Genomic DNA, 12,471 nt, shown 5'->3' with positions numbered 1-12,471 from the left:
ATCACTGGGGAATCAACCCTCATGAATTGATATTCTTCTGGCGAGATTAAACCTAACCCTCTTCACCTGGATAACTTGCTTCTGAATTTATCTCTCACTCCCTTAATGTTGGATTGGGGTACTTTACTGTAACAATTTTCATCTTTCAATTGGCGTTGTGCTTTCACCTTATACATTTCTAGGGGCCACCAAACTATATTTCCCCCTTCATCTGACTGACGTACGATGACATCATTCCTTTTTTTCAGTTTGTCAATAAGTTGTTAGTATTTAGCCTTCTGGACAAAATTGCCACAATCAGATCTCTGACAAGTACCCACAGACAGTTCATTCATTTCAGAAATCTCTAGATCTGAAAATATGTCCAAAGAGTCTCTTTGTAACACTGGGAGAAATACTGATTCGGATTTAAATGGTGTGGGAACACTTCCATAAACACTTAGACTATGCATATCAGCCAAATTTAGAGTAGATGTAAATGGGCTGTCCCACAAGTTCTCTCTCTTCAGCTGAAAAAGTTCTTGTAAGAGGTCCAGATATGAGACTACAAGGCTACTGGTTCCTATGGTAGGACCTCTTGTTGTGCGTTACCTCATTTAATCTTTTGTTGAAAAATATTTCAGTTTATTCATAAATTTGAGAAAGTATATCTGAGTTTGTCCATAGTTAAAATTAGTTGAGGCACAATATGTGAGGAATGGGACACAATGTGTTCCTCCTCTCAAGACAGTTGAATGTCTGTTAAGTTACTTTGGTTTGAGTATTGACAGCATTCAGTAGTTTGGCGGGTCTTTCTGGGTGTGGGATCTGGTTTTGGTTCCACTGTGCCCTTTTTCTTTTTGCCTCCACCCTTTGTTTTTTCTTTTCTTTTCTTTGTGGGCGTGGGCTCAGGTTTAGTGTCTGATTCAATCTTAAAAAATGGAGCTCCTCCATGACTGCAGGAATGTCTCTAACAGACCCTATTGCTACTGAAGTGCCCTCCACTGGATCCGTTTCAGCTTCTGAACTGAACTCTTAACTAGTACAGGTGTTTTGTGGTGGTGCAATATATAATTATTACCTACTGGCGGTCGCCAGTAGGTAGTTATAGTTAGGACCACGTTTCCATAGGAAATCCGCAACATTCTATTTTGAATAACTTTGGCGCCGGTCGACGAATCCTCGCGAATTTTTCAAAATAGGTGGGGCGCTCCGCTCCTACCCTGAAAGTCTCGGGCGGATTCGTCAAGCGGGGCCTGAGATAAAAGGGGGGTCCCAAAACGCGTTTTTCCCATGCATTTTTCCATAGGACCTTTAGACAGGGCTACAGCCCGAACGGCTGAACAGAATTACTAGAAATTTGGCAGAGAGGTAGTCCTCAGGTCAAGGAAGTGCCTTTTGTAGGTTTGGTGTAAATCTGTTCAGTAGATTCTGAGAAAATAGCCTTTAAATCAATATATATATCTGAGCCAGCTTACGGTGCGCTTACGGTACGCTTACCGTACGCGTACGGTGGCGTGCGCGAGCGCGATTCTGATTGGCTCTTAGATCTTAGTAAACATTCGAATCGGCCGAAACCAGGAAGCTGCGGCCGCCATTTTCTCTCTCGCACTGAGAGTGATGATGAAAATACAAAGCACAAAAAAATGTAACGGGGCTGTTTAGACAGCGCCCACACACATAGCAATGATGAGGGAGTCCCCAAAGATACCCCAAGTCCAAAAACGGAATTTTTATATTTTCGCTAATTTCGCCGATTACGCTTACCGTACGCGTACGGTAAAAAAAAAATTAACAAAAAAATGTATCCACATTCTCCCCACCTCGCGTGCAAATGGTGTCCGAAGGACACCATTTGTGCAGGGCTTTTTAGAGCTACGAAAAACTGAAATATAAAAAAAAAAAATATTAAAAAAAAAATTATCCACACTCTCCCCACCCCGTGTGCAAATGGTGCCCGAAGGGCACCATTTGTGCATGGTCCATCTAGCGTAACGTGGGCACGCGGTGCGCGTAGCGCACCGCGTGCCCACCGTGCGTGCACGGCACTAACTGCGTAAAGTGGGCGCGCGGTGCGCAAAGCGCACCGCGTGCTCACTGTGCGCGCACGGTACGCGAAGCGCACCGCGCGCGCACGGAACGAACTGCGCTAAGTGGCCGCGCATGCCTCGAATGGCGTAAAGTAACTTAGCATTTAAAAAACCGTACAAATTCACTGAAAAAACCATAGGTTTCACACACGTTATAGTTAGGAATTAGCATTTAAAAAACCTTGCAAATTCACTGAAAAAACCATAGGTTTCACACATGTTATAGTGAGCGGAAATTTTACTGATAAAAAACCAATGAAATTCCCCCGTTATAGTTAGTGCAGGCAACTATAACTCACGCGACCGCAATCTTCTGCTGATGACATATGTGTCTTTATGAAAAAAAAATATTTGTAATATATGTATAGCTAAAAATGTATGGAAGAAGACATGGGCAAATAAGTGTCTAAATACAGTATTAGCATCAGCAGAGGATTGCGGTCACGTGAGTTATAGTTGCCTGCACTAACTATAACGGGGGAATTTCATTGGTTTTTTATCAGTAAAATTTCCGCTAACTATAACATGTGTGAAACCTATGGTTTTTTCAGTGAATTTGCAAGGTTTTTTAAATGCTAATTCCTAACTATAACGTGTGTGAAACCTATGGTTTTTTCAGTGAATACAAATATATTCACTACAGTTACATGAAAATGGCAGTTAAAAGGTTATATTTTGAATTTTAATAAAACACTGAAATTCACCACTCATAGCAAACTGAAGTAATTATATTACATGCCCCTCCATGCAACTTTTTGTCATCAATTATTTCATTTCAGATGTCATAAGTGATGTTATTAATGATGATAATGATGATGATAATGTTATCATTGAAGCTATAGAAAATTAGGCATGAGTTATGTAATAACTTTTTTTTTCTCCATTTTTTTTAACATAAGGGCGCCGCTATTCCGGACTAACGTTTTGATAAGAAACATGGTGGGTGAAGCTTGATAAAGTCTAAGGTATCATACGGGGGTACTATTTTCCCTAATATTCTTGTATCGGTTGAATATGTTTCTGACGGATCTGTGTCATGAATATGGTGATCATCTAATTATAGTTTTAACTTGATCTGACCAATTAATTTTGTGGACTGCTTTCAGCAACCTCTGCATCAGGAATATAAAGGATATTGAGGTATGTAAGCCCTGAAAAAGTTCAAATGCTTTTTTGAATGAAACGCGTTGGCTGAATGTCCAATTGTATGGGAGATTTATGAAAATTAATTAAAAGAAGAATAAAAAATATATTTGAACACAATTGAGGAACCATTGACTGCTATATTTCTGGGTGTACCATTCCACTTCTTTATTAATTTAATTTCTGCCTGGCAGCGGTACCTAATGACATTGGTTAACAGAAAAGAAGTGTACTGGGTTATAATTACATGGAACTCCATGGACCACAGGTATGAAAGTTTTTTGCATTCACAAACTGTTTGAGTCGTTAAAATCAGCCATTGGTTAATGCAAAATAGACTTTCATGATATGTGATAGGCTTTGTAGTCGTAATTTTAGGTAATTGCAAAAACTGCGATTACAAATAGGGAATCGCAAATCACGATTCCCTTAGCACATGTATGAAGCAATTCCAAATGCGCCCTTTGTTTTTTTTTACTTTTCTTCTTGGGCGTGGGCTCAGGCAATGCAAAGCCAAGGGTGCCTAAGGCCCCCCAGAAGCACCCCCCACAATATAAATTTGTATATGTAAAACACACGTGCCCTGGGTGCATGTGTGCGCTACATGGCACTTTGAAAAAAGCAGTTTTCTGCAATTTTCAAGTTTGCACATGTTTTACCATCGACTTGAAGTCGATGGTAATTGAGTTTTCCTAAATAAGTATAGTGCAAGGCCCTTTCTTTCCCTAATTACACTTTTTTCTGCAGTCAAACTGTAATGTTTTGTCTCCAACCTCTTATACCTATATTCTGAGATGGCTTCAATTTATCTTTTGGTAAACCTAGCAAACATCACAGTGTCTGAACCTTGATTCTGCTATCAACAAAGGGAGACAGTTGGGGGGGCTTTTAGAAGGTCCAGCATACGTGCCCAAGTATCAAGATCAAAAAGAAGTATGCAGCTCCTACAGGCTACAAGTGACTTAGGAATAAAAGGCACTTGACTGACTACCATAAAGGAGGATGGTGAATTCCTCCTTTCGGATTTAGGGCCCTCACACACCCAGCCCGCTAGGTGTCATGCTTCATCATTGGGCATGCTCCTTGTCAGGTCAGCGCTGCAATACCTGACGGGCACCCTCAATGGGGGCTCTTTAGCGGAGATCTTTTAATCCTTGCCGTATGGTGAGTCGGTGTAAGGGGCACTAAAGTATAAAAGTGTAGTGTAATGGTGTCTAAAAAGTGAGTTAACACAAGGAGAGGGAGGATCAGGGCAACTAATTTAATAATCCTGTTTCCCACTCTGGCTAAAAGGAGTGATTGCGACTGTCTATAGTAATGTTATAGGCAGCTGCTCAATGTGTCATGCGGTCAACATGTTTCTTGCCTAGTTTGTCCCCTACAGGATCAGGCGGCAATTCTTCAGGACCTACAAAAAAGAGTTGTAATCTACACTACGTGTCTGATAATGAGGTGTAGTAACCTAAATATTACCAGTCTGGTGGCACCAGCGGCGTGCGATGTTCGTGGGTGCAGTAGTCAATCTAGGAGGAGAGCACAAATATAAAAACAAAGCAGTCACTTATAGTATGACTAATCCTAATCGGATTGTCTCATTGCCAAGTATGTCAACAATATCCAGAAATATTACACACCAATGTAGTACTAATTAGATGTGGATTAGTTGAAATAATTCAGTATAATGATGGCGTATAATTGCAGAGCATGTAGCACATTAAAAACAAAAGCGGTAGTAGTTGCAGTAGAGCAACAGGGTAGTGGATGCTGGTCACGCAAAGTGTAAGGTACAGCCACTCACCTATATATAGTATAAGACTGGCCCCATCGGGTGGCGGCATCAAGTGGACATGTTCATCCAACATGTGTCCTGAAAAGAGGTTGAGTGGCCATCGGGAGGGTGATGCAAAAGGTATCATAAGTTAATGAGGAATGCATACATGAGACAGACTGGGACGCGGTGGACCCAGCATTCAGTGATAGCGTTAGCAGGGCAATACATCCCTGAACGGTGGATTGTACTTTTTACCGTCTAAAGGCAGGGCCCCCCGGGCATGATGCTCAAGATATGTGCATAGACGTGGACCCAGCGGCGCGAGACCCGAAAGGATCAAGCACGTTGCCGGGGCCCAGCAGTCCGGCGCCATGTCCGTCAGCAATTGCGGCGGCCGGGGCCCATAACCCCTGAGAGGTATGTTGTCAAATCCTTAAAACGTAGGGAATAATACCGTAGTCAGCGCGATGTTCGCTGCTACAATATCTTTAAACGTTGGTGGATCTTACCTCGTTGGCTGCAGTAAAAGAAAGAGGTCAGTACTCACAGTAACTCGTGCCCACTCGGCGGAGGACATAACCTCTAATGCCGGTTCCGGGAAGGTAAGTACCCAGCCCAGTTCCTGCTGCTGTTATCCCTGGAAATAGCACGCAAAGAAGAGCGTCCACGTCACGGCACGAGAGCTAGAGTGCTAACCAACTAGTCTCTTTGGGAATGCGAGTGGCGGCCATGATAAAGTAAGAGAAAACTTATGGAAAGGGGTGCCGACTATCTTAGAGTGGTGTAGCGAGAAGTATGTAAGTACACCTTGTCAGGATGTCTGGAAATCCCGCCCTAATGGCCGTCGAATGATTAAGTAAAAAAGCGAGTCCATCTGTGGAGACCATCGCTAAGGAGTTGTGATGTAGAAAAAGAAGAAGTACAATGGCTTGATAGGGTATTGGTATAACAGATATAGAGCAGTCATGTTGACTGGGTCCCTCTACACAGACATGCCCTTAGTGACAAAGTTAAAAACGGAATACAATATCCTGATAAAGTCTTGGTATATATCTGGCTAAACGCAGGCATGTCAGATGAGCTAAAAAATGGGTGGCACCCAGCGTCACAGGCACAAGGGCTCAGTGTGAGTATCATTAGTGGAGGTGTCCGTCAAGTAATGAAAATGTAGCTTAATTCAGTGGAGCTATACCCTCAGAGGTGTTTGCTAAAAAGGTGGTAGATGGTGTGTCGATTATCTCCCAGATTGGTGGTTATTTAGGGTGCTCCAGGGGATCTCCTCGTTTAAACCATTTCTATCAGAGTCCAGACGGTGAACCCAGCGCTGTTCAATTTTAAATAGCGCTTCAGGGGTGATAGATGCATGTGCTTCCAGAATCTCCCATCTGAGTGTCTCACAAGTGTGATGGCATGTTAGGAAATGGGTAGCACATTCGCTCCTAGTGTGGCCTGTCTGTATGTGGCAGCGTTTGAGTCCAGATCCATCTTCAATCCTACACTAGCAATCTCATTTTGTGGAAGAGGTACATTGACGACATTCTAGTCTTCCGATTAGGATTAGTCATACTATAAGTGACTGCTTTGTTTTTATATTTGTGCTCTTTTCCTAGATTGACTACTGCACCCAAGAATTGCCGCCTGATCCTCTAGGGGACAAACTAGGCAAGAAACATGTTGACCGCATGACACATTGAGCAGCTGCCTATAACATTACTATAGACAGTCACCATCACTCCTTTTAGCCAGGGTGGGAGACAGGATTATTAAATTAGTTGCCCTGATCCTCCCTCCCCTTGTTTTAACTCACTTTTTAGACACCATTACACTACAATTTTATACTTTAGGGCCCCTTACACGCACTCACCATACAAAAAGGATTAAAAGATCTCCACTAAAGAACCCCCACTGAGGGTGTCCGTCGGGTATTGCAGAGCCGACCTGGCGAGGAGCATGCCCAATGATGAAGCATGACACCTAACGGGCTGGGTGTGTGAGAGCCCTAAATCCGATAGGATGAATTCCCCATCCTCCTTTTTGGTAGTCAGTCAATTGCACTTTATTCCTAAGTCAATTGTAGCCTCTTTAGGAACTGCATTCTTCTTTTTGATCTTTGCACCTTGATTCTCACATCTTGAAATATTTAACAATGTGAACTTTGTCCCCCCATCCTCCATCTGATTTCATATAACTCTAGTCTCCTTTCCCCCTCCACTTGCTACAGTCTTTCTTTTCTTCTATGTTATCTTCATCCTCTTACTCTGCTCTCCTCCACTCACTTCCCCTCACCTCTCTCCTTCAGTAAATATCATATTAAAAACATCTCATCAATGTTAGTATTTTAGGGTAATTTCACTACTTGTTATACCATTCTATTTTTCATAGCGTAAAGAAATGTAAGTCTCCTTGTACAAACATTTTAAAAAATGTTTTGTTTTTCAATGACATATTTTGATCCCTGGCCAAACCAAGGAAAAACATAACACAACTTTTAAACATAGACAATTATTTTACTCATGTTGACCGTCTGTTTAGTAGGGAGTTTTGCTTTTCCTTACTTGAGGTTTGACTCACAATAGTATACTAAGGGATTTAATAAGAGTTTTGCAGTCCATGAACCATGGTACCCGTGGTTGCAGTACAACTGCAGCGTGATCGGCAGTCCGGTTGCCTTTTTTGAGATGGGAGAATTGGCTTAGTGAAGGCCGCGGCTCAACTGCTGACATCACCAGCCAACTCCAACCACGGCAGCTGCGGAATGGGCCTATGAGGCTGTGGGAGGCTTGGACTGCCTGTGAAACCCCCTACCCAATTACGAGTTGCTTTACAGCTGGCGTGACCACTGCATTCCAACAATGACTTCTGAGATGGCAAAAAGGGAGGGATATAAGGCCAAAACTCACCTCTACTCATCTACTACCATCATGGAGCCCATCAGTCCTGCTGCTGCTGTTTCCGTTTGACCATGTTCAAAAACCCGCTCTGTCTTCACAAAATCATCTTTAAGTCACACAACGACCAGTTTCCCTAGACACCTTTGCAAACCGATGTCCCGCCATGGACCAGGCAAGGGAGTTGGTGTCCCTAAGTAATTTGCATGGATAGAGGGACACTGTCTGGGATTGCTATATAACAATCAGCTACACTGTGGATAACTGGACATGCATTTATAAATTAAATTTAATGATAGTGATGTGTGCATTATTTGTGTTTCACAACAGCACCTCTTCATCTGTATCACACCTAGTAATATCAGTCACACAGTTCTTTTGCCCTTTTCACTTGTCTGCCATGGTACTAATGATCTTTAATGTTCATGCAGCTTACCATTTCTCAGGTGTTAGTAAAGTGACATTGAAAAGACTACAACTACCATGAGGCCCTCTCACTCCAACTTTAACCAAGCTGCTGAACTTCTTTTGCCCTGTCTCACTTGTCTGCCATGCCACTATTGATCTTCACTGTTCATGCAGCTCACCATTTCTTAAGTGTTAGTAAAGTGAAATTTATGTGACTACAACTACCATGAGGACCTCTCACTCAAATTCTAACCAAGATGCTATAGTGAATGTGACACACTCACATTGCTCACATCCCAGTTCCAGTTTTGATGCAATGAAATATCTGTATGGATGTGTCATTAAAGTGAAACACACCAATGCACCGCCGCTGCGTCACATTTTTCTGCCCCATATTTACAAGGACATGAAAAGCCACCCTGTGTGGTTTTTCCTGTCCTCGTAAAAATGGCCCCTCTACACTCATCCCTTTGCGTGAAAGGGGCGTTCCATGGGTGTTGCTGTGGGTCTTCTCATGCAAGCCCAATGGAACCTGACACATTTCCAGATTTACAAGAAATCGGAAACCTGGAAATGCGTCTGAATGCGACGCCTTTCCAGGGGAGGCGCAGGAAATCGCAACAAGAAGAAATGTATTAATTTCTCCTCTTTTTTTCCTCTTTCTATGCGTGCTGCATTCTGCAGCTCACATAGAACAAGTACACAACATAGAAAGTAATTGTTTATGTGCAGGAAGGTGTCCCTTCCTGCACATAAACAATCATTACAAAAATGACATTTTGCAACTTCAATGTGTGCTAATGCAGCACACATAGAAGTTTCAAAACACCATTTCTGATTGTTTATGTGGAGGAAGGAACACCTTCCTGCACATAAAAATCATCCCCATGATGCAGGCATCCTTGCACCATGGTACAAGGGTGCCTGCATCTGCGCATGGCAGCTAATTGTGCACCAGCTCAGGGGAGAGCAAATGGATCTGTCATATCATTGTAGATATGATGCATCCCTGTGCTTCGGAATTAACGCTTGCGGACCGTGCAGTGTTAATTCTTTATAAATAAGGCCCGGTATATTTTGCACATCTGACTACTCTACGCGCACTGGAACTGGGAACTGAACTATATCAGTGACAACCAATAGCATAATCAAGTGCCATGCATGCGTAGGTAATGGGTATGTGCAGCTTATGAAAGCAAACACAGCACGAATAGCATGTGGCACTGATCTAGATGAAGTAGCTGTAAGGTACACACTGCAAAATGGACACATGTCCATGCAGAACTCCACAAAGGTATGACAAGTTGACACCCTTCATGTGTAGATACACAAATAACTATCTTCAATGCATCAAACACATATCCAACCTACATCATAGGGAGAAGTGCAACCTAAATGGCGTTGACAGTGGCCAGGCAAATCTGAAATAATTATCATATATATCATATAATATATATATATATATATATATATATATATATATAGAACACGTCAACCCAACGTCTGTCCCATTTGGATGTGATCCCACATAGACACCCATTGAACATTTCCCTTTGTCCTCTGTAACTCCAGCACTGGCCCCAAGGTCACATTATACAAACCACTTCAACTGGGTCAGGAATCAGGGATGGAATAAACACAACCAGACTCCCACATCACTGACTATACAATAAAATCAAACAGTTAGACGAATGTCTTCCAAAATGTGAACGTTTTAATACATGGCTAAAACAAATCGTCAACTTAAACATAGGCCAAAGTCCAATCTATATTTTACAACCTATGCCACAGCACAATGCTGTACCAACACACATGCCCTTTCTGACACTGCCAGTGAACATCCTCACAAGGGGGCATCCATTTGGGCAAAGCAGTCACCTCAAAGATGGTACTTGGGAAGAGAGTACAGAGGTTTAGGGAGGGGTGGGTTTTGTTTTCCTGGGTTTATGGGCTTTTGGACTGGGTGTATGGCAGTTGCGAAGCTATTTTTCAAGGGTGGCATGGGAGGTGAAAAGGATGGGTTTACTGATAGGAGTTTTTGTGTTCTTTCTTATTTTGGCTGGGTACAGGGGGTGGGGATGCTGTTTTTGCAGGGGTGGAGTGTGAAAGGATGGGTTTGGGAGAGGATTTTGGGTCTTTGGCTGAGGGGGTCAGGTTTCAGAGGGGTAAGGGAACAAGCAAACATGACATCCTCATGGGGAAGAGAGGTATGGTGTTCAGGATGGAGTTTAGGTTGGAAGAGGAAGTAGATGTATAAATGTGAGATGGGTCTGCTGTCTGCACTGTGTGCTGTGTTGGTGTCTGTTGTGTGGGTGACTAGTGAGCATTTGCCTTTTTTGGTGGTAGTTATGTGGATTTGCTGAGTGCTGTGGAGGGGTCAGTAGGGGGTTGCTATGGTGTCTCTGGGTATGGTTGTGTCTATGGAGGGATCAGTGTGTGTTGGTGTATGCTAGTATGGATGTGTCTGTGGAGGGCTCTGTGTGTGTTGGTGAGGTGTTTGCAGGTATGGGTGTGTCTGTGGAGGGGTCAGTGTGTGTTGGTGTGGTGTCTGCCAGTATGGGTGTGTCTGTGGAGAGGACAGTGGGATTTGGTGTGGTGTCTGTGGGTATGGTTGTGTCTGTGGGGAGGTCAGTGTGTGTTGCTGTGGTGTCTGCAGGTATGGGTGTGTCTCTGGAGGGCTTTGCATGTGTTGCTTTGGTGCCTGGGGGTTTGCTGAGATGGTGAGGAAGGTGAGTGTCGGCTGTGTGTATGCATGATTAGTTTTTTAGATGTCTTCTGTTTGTGTGTGGTGCTTGTGTCCGATGAAGTGTGTGCATACTTAGGTGGGCTTGGGCTTGAAATAGGAATGGAAATAGGGAATGTGAATGGGGAAGGGCAGAAGGGGGTTAGAAGTTGGGATGGTTGGAGAGCTACCATGAGGGAGGAGGCCAGATCCAGAAATGATCTTTGTATGGGAGACTTGCACGTAGGCAACCATATGGATTATGGATCAGCTGGGTGGCTTGCCCCTGAATGGCATTCAGGAGGACAGCAGTCTGACCCACAGAGATGCTCCTCAGGAGGTCAACAGCCTCCTGATTCAGGGCAGTGAAGCCGAATTGGTCAAGGGCTGAGGTACCTGGCGTTAAGGCCACTGCTCCCTTCTCAGGGGAGCGGGTACAGTCAACTTGTGGAGGGACATCAGTGAGGGTGTCAATAGAACTGGGGGTGGCTGATAAGGATGAAGGTGAAGCTAATCCTGTTGGGTCCACCACCGCTCACGAGTGTCCACCGGAGGATGGCTGAGATGATGATGAGCTTGAGCTGCTGTCCTCCTGGTCACTTGGTCCCTCCGTGTCTGACATATCAAGAACAGAACCGCTGTGACCAGCTGTGTCCCTACCGACGTTGGTCCCTTCTCCTCCACTTGCCCTGGATGTATCGGCAATGACATGTTACAATGGTTTATTGCAACAGGGTTTCCACACCTGACCATCACAAATAACCAGAAGACATTGAAAAGTTCACATATCACACCACCTTCGTGGTTCACTCCACAGGCTTCACATTTACTATCAACACATGCATGCATGCTACATAACCTGCAAACAGTTGGATCCACTCATGTCATAACCCCAGACAGCCCAAAGTGCATTGATGGTGTTTTTCTATACTCCATCCGTACGCCAATACTAGGATAGTTGATCTCCTTACATACTTTGGCACTGGTTGTATACCAGTGTAAAATGTTTTTAATGAATGTATGTTGTTATCCAGCAGTCTTTTTCCCCGCAGGCAATCACAACGCGGTCGTTACAACGACCGCGTTGTGATTCCGCATACCATTCTCCGCAAGTCGGAACAACGACTTGCGGAGGGGGGCGCTGGATGTTGGAATAGTATAATTTACTATTCTAACTCCAGTCTGTGCGGACAATAGGGAAGGTGTTGGATTTTAAATCCAACACCTCCCCCCCCCCTCCGCAAGTCGATTTTCCAACTTGCGGAGTAATGGTATGCGGAATCACAACGCAGTCATTGTAACGACCGCCTTGTGATTCCCTGCGGGGAAAAAGATTTGTGGTAAACGTTGTTTACTGTTTTTAATACATGGGATGGTTCCAAGAGTGAGATTTACACAATGCTCACATGAAGCCCAGAGTCAAACAAATCAAACTATTACTAATAACGCATCATGATATCATGAAGGTGA

The sequence above is a fragment of the Triturus cristatus genome, chromosome 2_2, assembly GCF_964204655.1.
Source record: "Triturus cristatus chromosome 2_2, aTriCri1.1, whole genome shotgun sequence".
Taxonomy (NCBI): Eukaryota; Metazoa; Chordata; class Amphibia; order Caudata; family Salamandridae; genus Triturus; species Triturus cristatus.
The sequence above is the reverse complement of the archived record's forward strand: the minus strand, read 5'-3'. Positions refer to the sequence as shown.